Here is a 19,219-nt window from a genome sequence, read left to right on the forward strand (position 1 = left end):
GCAGGCCGCCCTGACAGGAAGTTTCTGGCACTGGCCCAACAGCCCTGCATGCCAGCCCAAGCGTGTCTCCCACCTCAGGCGCTGGCGGGGCACCGGCTGCCGCCTCAGCCGGCTGGGAAGGCCTTGGCTTTCTGCTGCAACAGCCACGTTTTGTTTTACAGCCATACTTTGAAGATGTGAAACACATGCTTGACTTCCAGCCTACTACTAGGACACATTTAAAAGGGACTCAAAGTATCTGCTTCAAGACAAGAGCAGGGATCTCGCCGTGGCTGCCCAGGCCAGGGGCTGAGCAGAGCCAGCTGTGGGGCCGCCCGTCCCACACCAGCGACCGAAAGCTGTGTATTCATTTCCCAGAGCCTGTGCGCCAACACCCGACTGTTCAGAAATACCCACATGCCCCAGCTGAGGTGACCTCAACCCAAAATATCAACCACAACACTGACAAGGTCATATCACAAAAAGGAGGTAATATTTGGCCCAACGCACTGACCCCTGCGCTGACAGCCCTAATGCAACAGCACGTGTAAATGGCTGCCTTTTGTTCGCTGCCATGAGGGCAGCGTCGAGCATGCCAAAAAATGGGAGATGTGGGCATGGATGCGCTGTGGAATTGGGCACATTGTGCCACTGATCCTGGTGTGGGAAAACTAGGTCTGATTTTCAGGTAAGGCAGCTTTGGGGTGAGCGTGCTCTACCCATGCTGCTCCAAAACACTGAAATCCCAGCACAGATTGCCTCATTTTAGACTCAAAACCCACCCTCCCTCCTTAAAACTAACACAAAACCAGACACAGAAAACACCATTTGAAGTCTCCGATTGTGGTTATTAGGCTGGAGAAGAGGAGGCTCAGGGAGACCTCTTCACTCGTTACAGCTACCTCAAAGGAAGGCGTAGCAAGGAGGGTGTAGCGAGGAGGGTGTCTGTTTCCTCCTCCAAGTAACGAGCCATCATGGGATGAGAGGAAATGGCCTCAAGTTGTGCCAGGGGAGATGTAGATTGTGTGTTAAGGAAAAATTCCTTCACAGAAAGGGTTGCCAAGCACTGAAACAGCACAAGGAAGCAGCTGAGGCACCATCCCTGCAGGTATTTAAAAGACACACAGATGTGGCACTTGGGGACATGGTTTAATGGTGGACTTGACAGTGCTGTGTTAACAGCTGGACCTGGATCTTAGAGGTCTTTTCCAACTTAAACAATCCTACGATTATTTCTTCCCACCCACCACTCCCAATTGCAACTAGTCTAGAAAGAGATAAAAAAGGACCTTGCTGTAAAACCCAGTGCCTGAAAAGCTTTCAGAAAGACTTAAAATAAGCATTTGTCTCTCTTCATAATGAGTCGAGCTCAGAAGTCACAGAAAGGTCATATCACAAAGGGAGTGGCTCCTGAGGCAAAGGGAAGCCTTTATTACTTTAACTAACATCCTTGAGGGCAATTTCACATCCACAATACAAACTATTCAAACAATGTGCAATGAAAGTAGGTAAATGATCACCTTGTATGTGCTCAGATTTTGATTAGCCATTTTATTTTGCTCTATTTAAAATCTGGCAGAGCTAATTCTTTAATCCAATATTTTTAATGTGCTCTGTGATATCAGAAAGATTTTTCTTTTGTCAGCACAGCTGAATGGCATGGTAATTAATAATAATCCTAATGATCAGAGCTTGCAAAATAAATTATTACTGAATAAGCAGAATTAAAGTTCTCTTGTATCTGAAAGTAATGCTTGCATGTCTCTTTAAAGTGTTATATTTAATAGATAAAATTTGACTTGAGTGTGGATGTCTTTCAGATATATCGTGCAGAAATGGGAATGATTTGTAGTATACGGTATGCATTAATACATGTACAGAATTTCTAAAAAGACCTCATATTTTGTACCACCCACCCCACCCCAGCCCCGATGTGGGAGAGGACAAAATAGGTGCTCTGGTTTGTATCATCATCTTTGCAGAGTGTTACATACCCTCTCACTTCTTGGTCTACAGGAGTAGTATTACCTGCTTTGTGTGCAACCTTACCCAAATCATAGCATACCCAAAATTCAGAGGAATAATCATGTTATGTTTTTGTCACAGTAGCTGCCAGTTTTAATACAATAAGAGATTAAATAGGGTAATACATCCTGCATATATAGTTCATCCCATCCAAGAACAATTTAGTATTTTTACTACTACTTGGATGAGAGGGAAACAGAAGACGGGATTACCATTACCATTAATATTTTTAAATACTTAGATGAATAGAAATAGCCAGTCCAGCTCCCATCCAGTATCTGAAAGAAGAAAATAAATGCCCTCTGGTTTTCAATGCTAGCACAGGGCAAGAGCCTAGTTGTCCAGGTACCCATGAGCTTCAGCACTCCAGGAATGTTTTCATGCTACATGGGACCACCCGAGGTGTACTGCAGATACTCTTTGTGGGTTGTTTTACAAGAAATACTTGCATTTTTTTTTCCTGTTTCACACTTTGCGAACGCTTAAAACAGTTCGCACCTGGTGAAAGGACCTTTCCGTCAAACACAATGGAGAGAGAGGCGTTCAGGGGAAGACAACACAAAAATAAAACACAAAATCAAAACTAGTAACAACAACCCCCCAACAAACCCAACACCACAAGAAGACAGTTCCCTTCCCTTCTCTAACATAATCAGTGATTAGTATCATTAATCAAAGGAAAGATGCTTAAGCCAGAAACACTGTTAGAAGGCAATAAAAAAATGTACTTGAGCCAGAATCACTGTGTTAGAAGAGGGTAATGGAAAATGGTGGAGAAAACCAAATGATTTTTAGGGAGTACTAGTGATGAAGAAAACTCCGGGACAAAACCGGTAGTACTAGCTGTTCTTCCATCATGAAGCAGTTCAGGAAAAACACACACCGAATCTGACACCAGGACAAAAGTATCCTTTACCTGCCAGCCCTGGAATGCTCCACTCAGTAAAACGCATGTTGAGGAGACAAGCAAATTCCGAGCCTGCATCTTCAAATTTTGACCCTTTCAACTTTAGGGGTTTATTTCACTTTTTACTTCGAGCAACATCAACTACACATTTACTTCCACAACACAAAATGAAAGACATTCTCACAGGATTCCATGAGGCAGGGCTTTAAGAACAAAAACCCTAATACAGGAATATCACTAGGCTTGCAATAAAATTAAAAGACTTGACATCACTGCTGTGCCACCTTTACTGTTTTGAAAGGCTCTGAAGAGATTTTCTTCTTGGGAAGATCAAATAGAAAATAGGGTCTAAGGACTTGGTCAGTATTCTTTAGTGCCTGCCAAAGCCTCATTCCAGCTCTACTTTTGAAGTCACTAACGTGAGTGCTTACAACACTCAAGTGAAGCACAGATTTATAATATGTTTTTATTTAAAGGGGAGAAATAGCCTACAGTACCAGGCGTGAGATGATATATATCCTGTCTGTTCCGAATGAACTGCTGTAGCAAGCATTAAAAAGGAAAGGTGAGTTTTAAGAATACAGCTTTTAAAAAAAACACTCCACCAGCTAAACCTATTTCATCCCCACTTATATCTTATTTTTAAGAAGGGAAGACAGAATGAATTAAATTGAAAGCCATGTATTAAGTCTTTAGAATTTTCACAGAAGTTTATTGAACAAAACTCCTAAGAAGCTGCTTGCTTTTTTATCCACAGAAACCTATTTATAGGAGCTGAATTCTAATAAACACAGATTGCAGTGCAAAGAAAAAAAGGTCAGCAGTGTGTGCTCAAAGCTTTATTGATGTCTTGTCAATCAATCTTTTATTTTGTTGTTTAAATTTATTTTTTTTTAAGAAAAAAATGCATGTAAGCACTTTTTCTCCTAATAGTGGATTTATTGAGCATTTCAACAAATCAGATCATAGATACAATAAGCAGTGATGGCCGATTATCAACTTTGTGTTTTCAGGTCAGGTTGTAAATTGACCCTGTGTTCGCTTCTCTTCTTTCTGGGGAATAGCTAAGGCCCTTTTCAAATACAATAATTTCCAATAAACTTTTTTTTTCCATGCATTCAACATTCTAGGAGAACAAGCTTAGTGGGGAAAAAAGCAACTCTGCTGGACAAATATATACAGTTGCATATATTGTCTCCTTGTAAACTAGTTAAAATAATAAAGCTGATTTAAATCCAAGAGTGGTGAATCCAAGGTACATAAAACTTGAGAGAATGGCCTTTGAAACCATAGCATTTTCCTCCTAACAGTTGCTGTGAGTTCTGTAGAGCCCAGTAACAGACCTTGGCTCTGATCCTGCACATGAAAGGTGGAGCTGCCAAGCCCTCCCAACTCTGGTTAAGTGGTCACCCCTTCTTTCCAAGGCAAACCAGCCAGCCTTTTCCATCTGGCTGCAATCCTTCCTCAATAGTTTGTTTCCCCAACTTTTCCAACATCACTTTCAGTTTTTTAATTTTGAAAGCCAATGATCAGTACCTGCACACAGTAATTCAGACAGGACTGCCCATGGCATTACTCTATTGTCACCTATTCTTCTGGTAACTTCACCATTCTCTTTAATATTATTTTTTTTACCTGCAGCTTCACACTGAGGCGTCTAAAGTGATAGTGGATTCCCTTGCCTGAGTTGACACAGTTAATTTAGCAGAGTGCAAACAAAGTACAGTGATAGACATTTTTTCCCTCCAGTATACGTTACTTTTCATTCACCTGCCATCAGATTATCTGTGCACTTCTCTAGTTAGGTCTTTTGTTATTATAAGTCTTTTCTTCCTAACATAAAAAATAAGAACATGCAGACAGAAGAAAGCATGGACATTGCCAGAGCCTCTCAGATGCCCAGAGATGATGGAAAATATATTTTACTCCATGAGAAACATCCACTCCACAAAATCCTCCGCAAATTATATAACACTTCCACCTGCAACTCTGCTGATCTCTCTTCCCACCTCTTCCATAATTCAGTATACTTACACAGTCTGAGAAGTAACCTTGATATCCTAGCTGCCAACTTTCTGCTGTGTGGCAGCAGCCTAAGCAAGCATGTAAAGGGGAATCATGCTACTGCTACTGTATTTTGATGGTAACAAAAATACACTACATTTTAAAGCATTATCATTTTTACTACTGCAAGTTTAGAATGCACTGGAGGTGCCACCAGGAGCATGCCTCAGCCTGAATAACTGTGGCAGTTAAATCACTTCTAAAGGAGTGAATGCAAATGAGGTCACAGAAATGCTCTTTGACTGTTGTCACAAAAATCATGAAGTTACCTTCTAAAGGGAGAAATGTTATCACACATAGCAGTGTGTATTGGTAGACCAACTGACACAGCATTTTGGAGTTACTATCCAGTTTGACACCACATACATCTAAATTTTATATTACAAGCATTTGTCTTTTCATCCTAGTGCCTTACAAGACAATGCCATTTTAGAAGTACCAACAACTGGTCCTGAATAAACCCTGTTCTGGTTGGCATTAAAAAGTGACAAGGACAATACACATGACCTGGGGTTTTTTCTTTATTTCATGAGACGAGACTAGCTAATGTAGTTTAATGAGTTAGCTATATAATACTTTTTGAGGGGTCAAAATCAAATTGATTTCAATCTCTTACAAACATTTCATAAGCAGCTTTTAGTTTCTGTAAATGTGTTTGTAATTTACAGATGTTATCTGACCAATTAAAATTAGTCTAAAAGTACTGCTGGAAAGAATTTTGTATTCCATTTTCACATTTTGCCATTGATGGCATTTGAGTAGTTACTGAATACTTTCAGCTGTTGGACTGGATAGCACATTATTATTACTTTTTAAACAGAAGTGGAATAGAACAACAAATAATGTAAATGCACTTCAACATTTAATCTTTTATTAAATTTTCACAACATTTTGACATATACCAGTGGCCACGTGAAAATTCACAACAACAGATAATCAGACCCTACAATGAGCAATAAATCAAATTTTAGTCTCCCCCCCCCAAAAAAAAAAATACAAAAGAAACACTTCAGGAATCTGGTTCTTATTATTTAGACAGCTCTGATTCTGTCTCTCATCATGGAACAAAAAGCTCTGTCCAGGAAGAAGTCCCTCTGGGACAGATCTTGATGTTTTTTAGATAGTTCAGCTGATATTTTTTTTTTAAAAGAAAATAAAAAGAAAAAAGAAAAAAAAAGGCAGCGAATCTTGCCCTAACAAGATGTTTAGAAAGTTTTTAAAAGGAAGTGTCTGTGGAATTATAAACCGGGACTAGAGCTATTCCAGGACGTTTCAGCATGGTTCATCTCTCAGATGCAGGTCAATGTTTCCCTCACAAGCTAATGCCAAGACAAAAGGTTTCCTCCTCAAGGAACCATTGCCCCACTTTGCTTTCTTTGTCTACATTTATACTATTTGGGGAAGAATGACAAAATATATATTTACAATATTCCTTTAGGATTTAGAACAGTAAGGCTTTCATTTTGTGAAGTAACTTAATGAGGAGGGTATCTGCACTGGGAGAGTCTCCTCCTTTGGAGTGCTGGGCTGTCACTGCAGAAAATTTAGACTCAGATGTAAACTTAACCCTCCACTGTTCACAGGGTGGAATTACATTTATTTTACAAAATTGTTGTAGAAGCCACAAGTTTTCTTCTTCTTGCCAGATCCCTGTAACAGGATGTACATTTCTATTTGTTTTACAAAGCGTAAAACAAAAATGTCATTATATACTTCTATAGTATACAGATTTAAGCCTTCCCTTTGGAGAAGTAAATCAATACTGGTCCAGGATGAAAATAAAACAGCAGCTCTAAGAACAACAGTGGCTCTCCACTTTGAGACATTTACACTAAAATCCTGACTGCACAGAAGTCAATGGCAAGAGTCCAAGTGACACTCGGGTATGAAATTCACCATTCATACCATAGCCAAGCTGCCATGCACTTAGGTAGCAAAGAGCTATTAAGAATCTCAGGTTTCTGTCCTGCTGTATTTAGTTTAACAGTATGTATGAAATATATAAAGATTGACTCGCTCCAGAAATTTTACAAGAGGAAGTTTTCCTTTTCTTTCATTCATTTTCACAGAAAAGATCACAGAGAACAGACGTGGTGGGAAGGGACCTCTGGAGATCATCCAAGTCCAACCCCCACCCTCATTCAAGCAGGGTTAGCTGGAGCAGGGTGCCCATGACCAGCTCCAGTTCAGCTTTCAATACCTCCAGGTATGGAGACCCCACAAACCTCTCTAGGCAACCTGTTCCAATGTTCAACCAGCCTTAAGGTGGAAAAAGTTTGGTGTTTTTTCTTTTGTTTAAATAGAATTTCTATTTGAATTTGTGCCCATTGCCTCTTGTCCTGTCATTGGGCAGCACTGAGAAGAGCCTGCTTCCACCTTCTTAACTACCTCATTAGATATTTGTACACATTAATAAGGTCCCCCTAAGCCCTCTCTTCTCCAGGCTGAACAGCTTCAGCCACCCTTCCTAAGACAGACACTCCTTAATCATCCCTGTGGCCCCTTGCTGAACTCACCCCAGCATGCCCATCACTCTTATACTGGGAAGCCCAGAACAAGCTCTGAATAATTTTACATTCTATACTGTAAAAACTGGGAAATGCAGATATGCATGTATCTGTAAGTGAACTATCCAAACATTTAATTATTATTGCATGCTTTACGTAGGCTTTTTGATGGAAATGATACCATGTAACAGAGAAATCGTGTGAATGCAAAGAGATTCCTTGCCTATGATAAAGTATTTACTTGCCTCTGCCAACACAGCCATTACTATATTTATCCTTCCAGCATCCCTTTGAGGTAAGGAATACTAATACACACATTGTACACATGGAAAACAGAAGGACATAGTGACCTACCTAATATCACACAGGAAGTATGTGGAAGACAAGGAATGTCTGAGCATGAGGCTAAATCTTTTACAGCAGATGTGTGAGATATAAAGTAAAAGACTTAAATTATTAATGGAGAAAACTTACAACGCTGCAGCATTCATAGGAAAGGAATTCCTAGGGTGCATGTTCTGGTTTCCCAACATTTCACATAGCTTCCATGAAAGGATACAGAACTCTTCTCCCCCTATATTTTCATTAAGGTCCTGGCTGGCCTCAGAGTGAAAAAAAAACACTTTAAATCTATTAATGAACTATTGTTTTCTTCTACGTTATCTGTTAGTTTGGGTACTTTCCTATGTCCCTCCAACCGTTATATCCTAGACAGAAAACATAAGCCCTCAGCTTTTATTTTGCCGTGCTAGAACATTTTAAATCCTTTTGCTTCATCTCATAAAACAGGCTTTTCCATTGCCTTAATAATCCTTATGGCCCTTCTCTACATCTGTTCCAGTTTTACTGAACATTCCTGTCCATGGGTGACCAACACTACACAATACTTCTGAGGTTGTACCACAGCCTCTGTAATAGCACTAGCATTTCCTCTCAAAATACCACTCCTAATGCATCTTAAGTTTGCATTGCCTTTTTTACTGCTGCATCATTTCTTAAAATAATTCTCTTTATAACCCACGATACAGAGAAATACAAGCATGGAATCGTTATAATTGAAATATGGTTGGTTTTTAAGGAATTTCTTTGAAGCAGAGAGTAGTGGACACATTTCATAGATTAACCGAGAAGCTTTTTTCAACTGAGAAGCATATGGAGATGTGAGAGAAAAGAAGAGATGGAAAGGGAGAATTGGTGGGTGTTACATACAAATGGAGCAGGAAGATGATAGCATAGGAGTAATGATTTCTTATGTGCAACAGCAGGAGGAGATACACTCCTTTCCCTGCTTGGAAGTTCTCTGAACAGCTTTACACAGATAGAGTCTTGCCTGGTTCTCCTAATTTCTCAACAAAAGGGGCCAGTTACAAGAGCACTTTTTTTAGACAGCTTTCTCTGAGAAAATGGTAGACGCTGATAAAGCAAATACTTCAGGTCTACCTGTTTGAATAATCATTATGCAGGAAGAAGGGTCTGCTTCATCATCCTTTTGGCTCAGTATTCAGAAAGAACTGTACAGCCTGTAAGAGCAGACCTTCACGCTACCATCACAACGATGTTATTGTTGGGAAATAAATAGAAAAATTGCACCTTTTTTTACTTTAATATATCATAAAAATTAAGATAATACCCTCCAATGTATTTACTAAAAGGAAAAAGCAGCTTTTCATACAGATACCACAGTCACAGAGCTAATAAAAATCTATCATCTGAATTCTTTTGGGAAATTCAGGATTTTCTTTCCTATTTTTTGGTCTCTCTAAATAAACACAAAGAATTTCCTATGACAAAAACAAAACAAAACAAAAGACTTAATATCATTATAATACCATTATATACTTTCCTCAATGTGAAATCAATGTATTAATTTTCACAGTACTAAAATATAACATATACTTTATATCATATATGTATTACATAGACCAGGAAATATAAAATGATGCATTCAACATTCCTGAAGTGAAATTAGAAAGCTGACTATTCATTTTGAGTTTTTTATGTAAAGATTTCAGCAGCATCGGCATGATTCTATGACACATCTTTCAGCTTAACTTTTGGGCTTTCAAGTAAAAAAAGTTGTATTGAATTTTATTTTTTTTTAAGCTCTAATGAATGTCAACTGGCTTTTTCATAGGGCAAACCCAGAAATCCTTAGTCAGCCAAAATCCTCATTGATTGCATCCTCTGATGTTAAAAATTATTCATTGCTACTATATTCACAGAAAGGAAGATAATGCTGAAACATGAACAAATATGTATGATTAATCATGCATCTTTTTATACAGTATTTCTCTTTCTTACACACACTCTGGAAAGAGTCACCACTGGATGAAGGGAACAACACATCTTGCTACCCTAACCAAGAACTTTAATCATTTTGCTCTATATAAGAGCTTTCAGGTCAAGAAGAGACAAGGCCATGTAAATGTAAGTGATTCTTAATGAATTATTTACCCATAGCTTTATTAAAGCACAAATAACCATAAAATGACTGCATTGATTCTGAATCCAACATATGACTTATTTCCAAACCCTGAAGAACAATGGTGGGGTGATAGCACATATTTAGCCAGGGCAGTAATTATTACCAGAGTTAGTTATCTTCAAGAGCCACTGTCAATTAATCATCAAACATGTAGGAACAATTGCACGTGACCCAGGAATGCGCTTGCCGCGTCCGAACCACAGCAGGACGGAGGAACCCCACAGCAGCCTTCCTGCTGCCCATGAAACTCCTACTGTATTTCACTCGAACAATGGGAGTGCAATTCTCCTGGTGCCAGTAGATCATACTCAAATAAATCTGAAGTCAGTAGATTAGAAATTGTTCCTGTGGGTCAGGTGAGTGGTTGTCTGTCTAGCCTCTAAGTGGTGTTACTGCTGGCTGTTTCAGAGGTGAAAAAACTCCATGTGTTATGCAGATAGGAAAAAAACTTGCATACAAGGAAAACCCTTTTACACACCTCACTAGTCAAAAACTGCCTTTGCTAGACAGATAGGACCTTACATGACTTCCAAAACTCTAGGTATTATTTTATATCTTCCTCTATATGTACTTATTTCTCTGAGTGTATAATCCATAATTTTCCATGACCTCTATCCTCCTTAAGAATCCCTAAACCAAAACCACTGATGAATAAAGAGATACCTTTTGCACCAAATAAAAACTCACAACTGTAATATATCATTGGTTGGTTTTTGACAAGAATGTACACACAATGTTATTTCCACAGAACCTCTGTAGGGTTAGTATTTCTTAGCTGTCTTTGCTAACTTAAAGTCCAATTCTGTTTCTCTTCTAAGTCTCTTCCTTTCTGCAAAATCTTGTGAAAATGAGTTTTATAGGCTAGGTGATTTCTGAACAATTCCTAAAAACATGAATTAATTCACTTTTCCTTCACTTCTGAATTCACATTGCATTACCTGAACTTTCTAATGTTGTTTTGCCCTTTGATTCTTTCTCCATTTCAAAATTCTTATAGTGCAATTAAAGAACTTTACAAAATAATGCAAATAATCTATATTGCTAATGGGTCTATTTACATCTGTGATTTCTTCTTGCAATACATGCATAATATATGTGATGATACCAAACCTTGCTATGCATGCTGCTGCTTTTTTTTCCCCCCTCAAAATGCATACTAATTACTACAGCAAAATTGAATTTGCCTGTGCATACATTAAGCTTAACCATGCAGTTAGTAAGGAATGAAGCACTGAGAATCAGTTGTGCAACCAAGAAGGAAATATATATTTAAAATCATGGGCAGGATTTTAATTACTTTGTCTGAGAAATAAATTAGTTGATTTCTGCTCAAAGATTAAATAATTCTGAAAGATACTAAGTTGCTTTCCATGCTTAATTAGGGGCCTGACTTCACTGAAAACCTCCTGAAACACCATAATCATTGGCAGTAAAGTATCTACTTAAACTGTTTTCTAGAATGTCACAGCATCTTTGACAGAGAAGTATTATTACTTGAAAAATTTAAGGCATGCAGCAGAAAATGATTGTATTCTTGTATTACAATTTTGTTAATAGATAAATTGTCTAAATCACCACAAAAGACTTGGGAACAATTTACAATGCACCATAAAAATTGATGAATGTGGCAGAAAAACCATTTAGATGAGAAAAGGTATTAAATGTGAAAGAAGAAATTTTAAATTAAGAAAGTCCTGAAATTGGAAAGTAACTGTATCAATTTTGATGAAACGATTCAAATATTCCCTCATCAACATAACTAGTTTGGGGTTTAATACTCATGAAAACCTGCTGTTAAGAGGAAACAGCAGAGAATTTTCTTGTCAATGCATGAACACTCAATGGCAAAAAGAGTAACCATCAAAAAAAAAAAAAAGCCAGTTGCAGCTGGGGAAAAAGTAAAAACTGAAAAGTCAGCGTAAATGCATGGGAGGGTCCGTTTTTGAAATTGCTATGCATGTAGCTAAGATGGTATCAGTATTTCCCTTATAAAACTCCATTTTTAAAGAATTTATATTACTTGACTGTTAAAGTATGTTTTTAGGCAGAAACAAGGACACACTGTGCATGGGAAAATTTGTAAATTAGAAATGGCCTCCAAAATTGCTGCAGCAATTTTCTGCACACAATTGTTTCCATGTGAAAAGATCCTCATTTAGTCATGAAAACAGCAAACTTTAAAAAAAATATAAATTTACCAACTCAGCATTCAATCATAAGTTGTACCATGAGCTTCAGTTATTACTGCTGCTGATATACACACTAATACACCAAAATCCGAAATCTACCAATGCCAGAAAGCAAGCATTGGTAGATTTGTCACAGTATTTCAACATAAATACATGGCAAATTTGAAAGTGTAGGTTTGGGAGTAAACTTTAAATCAACCTAGGGATTATTTAGTAGAATCTCAAACCAGAAACAATTTTCTTTCTGAACACACAGTTGTGTCCCTTGGCAAATACGCCAAAAGCAGCAGCAAAATGAGGCGGCTTTAGGTTTTTAATATATTTTTCAAATATTAATTTTTATTCCCTAAGTGAATAATGTGAACAAAGTCATATCAGCTGACTCTCTATCCCCAAACTCATTGTTTTGGCCTTACACTCCCAGCTATTCTACTTTTTTAACCAGCTAGGTTTTTTGGAAGATAGAATCAATTTTACAAACCATCGTGTGTGTATTAATAAAGACAATACAATTACAAAAAACATCATCACTTTTAAAAAAGATAAACAGCTCTCTTAATCCAAAATGTCAAAGCAATTATCTACATTTTGTTACATGAAAAAGTCTTTTTTTTTGTAAAAAAACAGCATGATGTTAGGAATCCATGCCAATAAATTACATAGCCAAGCAGAGCAAAGGTGCTAAACTGTTTCTAGTTTCAATGGAGAACACACATGCACTGAGCAGCAAGTATTTTTCATTCCCCTAAATCCTCTGTTCCTGTGCAACGCAGGTAAATAGATGAATGGGACGTGCCAGATCAGTTACTGATCTTGCTCAGCAATATGTCTTTAACAGTGACAGAACAAGACTCTCTGGAATAAAGCACAAGAAATCTTAATATCGGAAATCATATCTTCCTCCAGAAAGAGTTCCCTACAACCATTTCAACGTTACTTTGTTGCGTGTATGCATGCACATGTATACACACACACACCTAAGTTTCAAAATTATTCCTCTATTAGCTGTTTGTTCTAGCACATGCATTCTCCTGAAATACTCCTGTGAAGGCAGTTTCTGCAGCATCTCCCCACAGACTTCGGAAGAAAGAACACTGTTTTTCGTTTTTTGGAGCTTGGACACCAGTTAAGCTATTCTGCGTGCACATGGCCCGAGTGCAATCTACAAATGCAGAACCCTTGCGCTCTTAATAAAGAATCCGTTTTAGCTTAGAGAGGTGGAGGCCTCCTGTATTATTACCCACCATGTGGTACATGAAACAACTCTCTGTCAGGCCTGAAGGCTCACAGCACCGAGAGCTGGAGGCACACAGATGAAAAGACAACGCCGGCCAAAGACTGATTATGATGCAAAGCTATTTGCTATTTGGAATTGAAGCCGGGCTCATCATGACAAGCCTGGAAGCAATACTAATCCACTGATGCCTGAGCCATTTATAAAGTTTGAAATTCACATTTTTGGAGGTATTTTCTCCCGCTGCTTTAGACTGTGTGCAACTAGTCCTAACCTCTCACAACAACTGAGCTGCCTATGCCACTGCAGCCACCAACCCTTTCTATATGCACATATTTTCTAATATGACCATTATATTACTATACACCACTATTCAAAATTTAGAGAATAAGAGGCATATTTAAATGGAAAAAAAAAAAAAAAGAAAAAAGCCTTTTTCCCCCTAAACAGTTTAGGAAGACAACCTAGTATTCCAGATTTGAAATCAAAACCCTTAGCCACCACATGTTTTTCTCTCCCACTAATTGTTATTATGTGATCAGTTTTATTTTTCCCTGGTTTTGCCTCTTAACTGTAAATTCACAAACTTGAGAACAAGGCTGCTTCCCAAGGGACTTCTCTCCAAGACCTTTTGGTTCTAGTACTAGATCTTTAAAACATGGGATGAAACACAATATATACATCAACATTACATTCTTTTGAACTGCATCAGCACAGTCTTAACAGCCTTTTTTTTTTTTTTTTTAATACCTGCTGTTTCAGAACAAGGCAGGAACCAAAGTGGAAAGGAAAAATGCGGTGTCCTTGCCTTTCCAAAAGAATCCCCCCTCTTAATGGAAAATATTTAGTGAACTACTATACTAATACTGTGTAAAGAAACACAATAAAATTTGTGAAGAGCAAGCAATGCCTCTTCATCACTCACCAGTTCATTGATCACTCAATTTCAGTCCAGAAGGGTTCCTTCCATACCTGGAGTCATGCAAACCACTCAAAAATGGGAAAGAAGCCTGAATTTGAATGCAACTGCTTACTTCTCCTAGGACAAGACCTTTTAGCTGGTTTAAAGGAGTCAAACCACTAATTGTGCCTTAAAACCGTTACAAGATTAGAAAGGGGCTGCAGCTGTGGAAAAAGAGATCACACCTGCCAGGCATAACCTGAAGCCATAAGCCTAACAGGTGTAGGAACTTTTTTGAAAATGAGCCTTAACAGCAAGCAAGGCATGCATACTAGCTCTGATGCCACTCCTGCGGGACTCTGCCTTCCACTCAGGTGATTTAACTATGTAGCTACAACACAATTTTAGTATTTGACTGCCTACACACATGCAGATGAGCAGCAAAATTACAGAGTAGGTAAAGAGAGTCTAAGCACAAAGCTCATTCTGCATGCGAAGAACAGTGCCTCGTGTCTTCAGGTGTGCCCTTCTCTGCCTTGTGGCACAGTTAATGGAAATGCAAGGTGAGGCCACTTTGCGTGGCCTGCAAGATGGAAGTAGATGAAACTGGATGTAGCCAAAGGCAAGCACTGGTCAGTGGCAAAGTAGAGCTTGTTTCATTCCTTGGACCCAGGCTAGCTGGGCTTCACCACTGCTTCTGCAAGCTCTAGTGCTGTGGAGACTTCCATGGGGGAAGATCAGATGCTACAAACTAAATTTATGCCTCTGATGCTTCCAACTTTTTCTGGAGCTGAAGCCTGGCAATTCACAGAGCCCTAATCACTTCTCACACAACCTGTCCTTCACGGCCCCTGAGGGCCCCCAGTGCTTGTGGTTTCAGCCTGACTCAGACCTGGGGGGAAAATTAATTCCCCCAAATCTAAAACTCAAGGTGTGTGTCCCCATTTTCTGCAATATTTTAACTCAAGCAGTGTTTTCTCCTGAAAGGACTTCTCTTCAAACTCCCTGCTCCTAAGAAAAGCCAGTGCAAAGGACAGAATTCACAGAAGGAAAAACAAAGTCACCTGGAGGGGAACTAATACAAATACAAGTCACCTGCACCTCAAACCATATTGACTCTGCCCTCTCATCTCTCCCACAGACCTTACTATTAACATGGCTCATTGTACTGCCAGATTCTGGATTAACAGAGAACTCCTTATTAGATATAACACCCAGTTTCAAAGAACTCACATTGATTGTATACTTTAGCCCATCCTTAAACCAGCTCAAATACTTCAATCATTTGCTGAAAGGAGGCTGTAGGTGCTTATATAAAGTCAGTCAGTGATTACTCACCTAATTTTAGCACCCGCAATAATACCAATGTAGACAGAAGTCTTCTTCCCAAACAATATGCAGACAGAACAGCAAGAGTTAAACAGTTTTAAAAATATATTTTCCTACAGCTTCCCTGTGAAGAATGCTTAGCAAAGACTTCTTTCTAACCTAGCCATCTAGGGCTTAATGCAATTGTTGAAGAAACTGGGCTGCTTTCAGTTCTTTTCATATGACAAAATGTTTAAGCATTTGGAACCAAGGTTTCACAACTGTACTTTCTAAGCTGACAACAATGGACATATGTACAACTCATTTAAGACTAATACAAAGAACAATATAATTTTATAGCCGTAGATTAACTATCCACAGGAGGCAGGCTTGGCCAGCCTTGTAGCATGTTCCCTACTTTATGCATATTGATAGTTTTTCTCTTCCAGGAAATACTGTGGCTGGGAAGAGAATTTTGTTTCACTGTCTTAAAACTATTTTTCTTTCTTGACTTGGAGATGCCAGTAAGGTGGAAATATTTTTGAGAAGTCTCTTATTCAAAACACTAGTATAGTTTTATTTCTAGTGTACAAGTACTGGGTTTTTTTCATGCTGTATTATACTCAGTCCACACGATAATGAAGTAATTGTGCTTAGAAAGCCAAATATTAACACTGTGGCCCTACCAAGGTAATCTTTCTCAACACAGCGGCAATGCTGTGGTTCAGCAAGCCACTGAATTTGGCTCAGGAATGATAGGAACTACCTTCTGAGCCATGGTATATTTTCCTAAAACACAAGTGCTGAGGGCTCAGCTCGCAGAGTGAGCCGATAACAGACCTTGTCCCTCAAGGTACATAAATACTCTCTACTCTTCAGTGGGACTACTCCTGTGTACCCATGTATGGATGTTTGCAGAACAAACAGCACAATTTGTATTTAAAGTACCAGTTGGTAAGACTTAGCATATCCACATAAACACCTGAGCTCAACATACAAAAAAGACGTGCTAATCCATGCACCAACCCAGAAAAACACAAAGTGGGCAGTGTTTTTTGTAGATACAAGCAATGCAAGCCCTCTCCTCAAAATTCCAACTTTTAGACTGAAAGATGCAAACCCCACCAAATTCTGTTGCTTTCCATTAAAGCCACAGCTGCCTTAGTCCATCCATCCATCCCCCTGGATGGACTTTATCGATAAAGTTGAGTTCTTTTTCCCAACTCATCACTGTCCCATCTAGCCCTCACCTCAATGTTTTGACGTGCTGAAGTACTTAGGAGGTTCTTGGTGTTTTGTAAAATTTTGGGATGACACGCCTCTCCTTAAGATTCTCCCCTTCCTTAGTACAAATTCAGCCTGTAAGGCTACCACACCTTTAGTAGCTAAGTCTATAAGTATTTCTATTTGTTAATGAAGTATAATGGTTGGGCTGAATTTATCAAAATTTTACTGTTTTAATCATACATGGATATTGCATTATCTAAGCCACTTCCACTACTAAAAAACAGTTCTGAAAAATTCCTACTACCTATAAATTTAAATCTGTCCATTAAATTACCATTAATATTTAGACTTACTTAGTAAGAAATACACATGGTACTCAGTGTTTTAAAGACAATTACTCAGCCTATAGGCCTCTTGCCCTAATTGCTGTTGGTATTTTTACAAACTTTCTTCAACTAGTTTTTCTTTGCAGTGATGTGTCACCAATTATTTCTGTTCAGCCTGGATGTTTCACATTACTTATCCAGTTAGATAGCTGTCTTAGATTTGAATTGTTTCGCCATTTTTGGAACTCAATCCCTTGTAAAATGTTGTTCCCTACTTTCAGGGTGGTTCCCAGCCAACCATCGTGGTATTGTTCTGAGGGTAGGTCGCAATCAGTTAGCATTTCTATATCCTAGCAACTTCACTATATTGTAACATCAGAACAATGGTTTCCCTGAGCACATTGGCTCACATCACCTTTCCCTTGGTAGGTCAGATAGCAATCACTATTTCAGCAGAGGCACTGTGATTGAAAACACTGGCATCATTCCTGCATTGGAGTGTCTCTGCTAAGAGTCATAGATTTATTCATTGATCAAAATGAGTCCCCTAACCAAAGCTCCAGGAAGCACTTTTACCTGTGCTTAATTTTCAGTCTGTGGGCAGTTTCATATGTTCTAAACGTCTGTGTTTTCCAGGAGTCCTTGGCAGACATCGTGAAGTTTGGAAGACTTGCTCTAAACTGCTAGTCCCAGAAAGCCTCCCCATTTTCCTACGCATTTCAAGGGACCAGTATCAGCATACCATGAAGTAATACAGGAATGAATACTCTGTCTTGCTATGTTCCTGCAGCATCTAGCAGATTCTTATCATCAATAATATTATTGCCAATAATATTTGGAAGAAGCCTCCTTTATTGCCTCTATTGTTTGCCAAAAATGCTCCCCCTCCCCTCTTTGTGTTTTTTTTTTTTTTTTTTTTTTTAAGTCTGGACACACAGGACAGAACATGTTGGTAACATTGTAAAAACTCTTTTTTCATCTAAAGTGACAGAGCTTTCCCCCAGGGCACCAGCAGAAAACAGCAAAACTCTGGACCTAAGTTAGTAAGTAAGAGCAAAACAACTAAAACCTTGGGATTTACCACTTCTTCCAATTGTGATTTTCCAGAATGCCTGTTCATGAGTATTTATTATTTACCTTTTAGCTTCACGGTGTTTCCTTTTCACTTGGGATACGAGTTATTGCTTTGCAAATTGTATATTAATATTGCTTACCGACAAATACTTTAGGTATTATCCCAGGGGCAGTGCTGTATGCATTTCAATGAACATTTGAACTTTTAAAATTCAGTAGCATTTATTTTAACCAGAACTAAAAGACAAAGTTGAATTGCAATTTTGTTGATCAGTCTACATCTACATATACTTAAGGAGGAGAGACTGAAGCAGGGCAAAATTCACTCCTATGCAGAAGACTTGCATTTAGCTTGTGTTCCATTTAAAACTTCCCAACAACAGACCTTACAGGCTTGAAAAAGCTAGTCCTGACACATGCCACGAAGGGAAAATATTAGCTTTAGCTAGGGAGGAGCAAACCAAAATGTATTTAAGATACAAATATCTGCTTAGAAAATTTGGGACTGTTAACAACTTTTGAAGAAACCTGGCAGACTAGTTTATAAAACAAGCAGTTGTTCCCTCTTTGGGTATTAGTAAGACATCATAAGAGAATTAGAAGAGCTAAAGTATTCTCAGATGTTTGCAGTGATCACTCCCCAGTTGAGTGTTTGGAAAATCCAACGTGTAAAATTTCCCATAAACAAAAGCTTTTTAAAAATGTCAATTCTGAGATGTTCTTGGCTGAGATTGCTGGAACAAATAGGAATAGGTCTATGAACATAAACAGCTGATGTGGACTGTCCTCAGGAATATTTGTGCTAATAAGCCAAAGATAAAGAAAAGTAAAAAAGTAAAATTACAATGCTAAAAGTGACAGGGCTGGGAAATCTGGAGGTGGGATTGCCTGTCCATTTTTGCTCATCCTGTTGCAACTCATTATGGTAGAACATGTAATATAAAACCTGACACCAGACACTAATCCCAGAATGAAACCACAGTTTGAATGCTC

At 38.5% G+C, this 19,219-nt stretch overlaps 1 long non-coding RNA gene across 7 annotated transcripts in view; it reads right to left on the bottom strand.

The window, feature by feature from the left end:
- The window catches only part of LOC119157794, a 786,943-nt gene that overhangs the window by 250,314 nt on the left and 517,410 nt on the right, over positions 1-19,219 (bottom strand). The window lies entirely within an intron of this gene.

The sequence above is a fragment of the Falco rusticolus genome, chromosome 15 (assembly GCF_015220075.1).
Source record: "Falco rusticolus isolate bFalRus1 chromosome 15, bFalRus1.pri, whole genome shotgun sequence".
In the NCBI taxonomy this organism is placed as follows: Eukaryota; Metazoa; Chordata; class Aves; order Falconiformes; family Falconidae; genus Falco; species Falco rusticolus.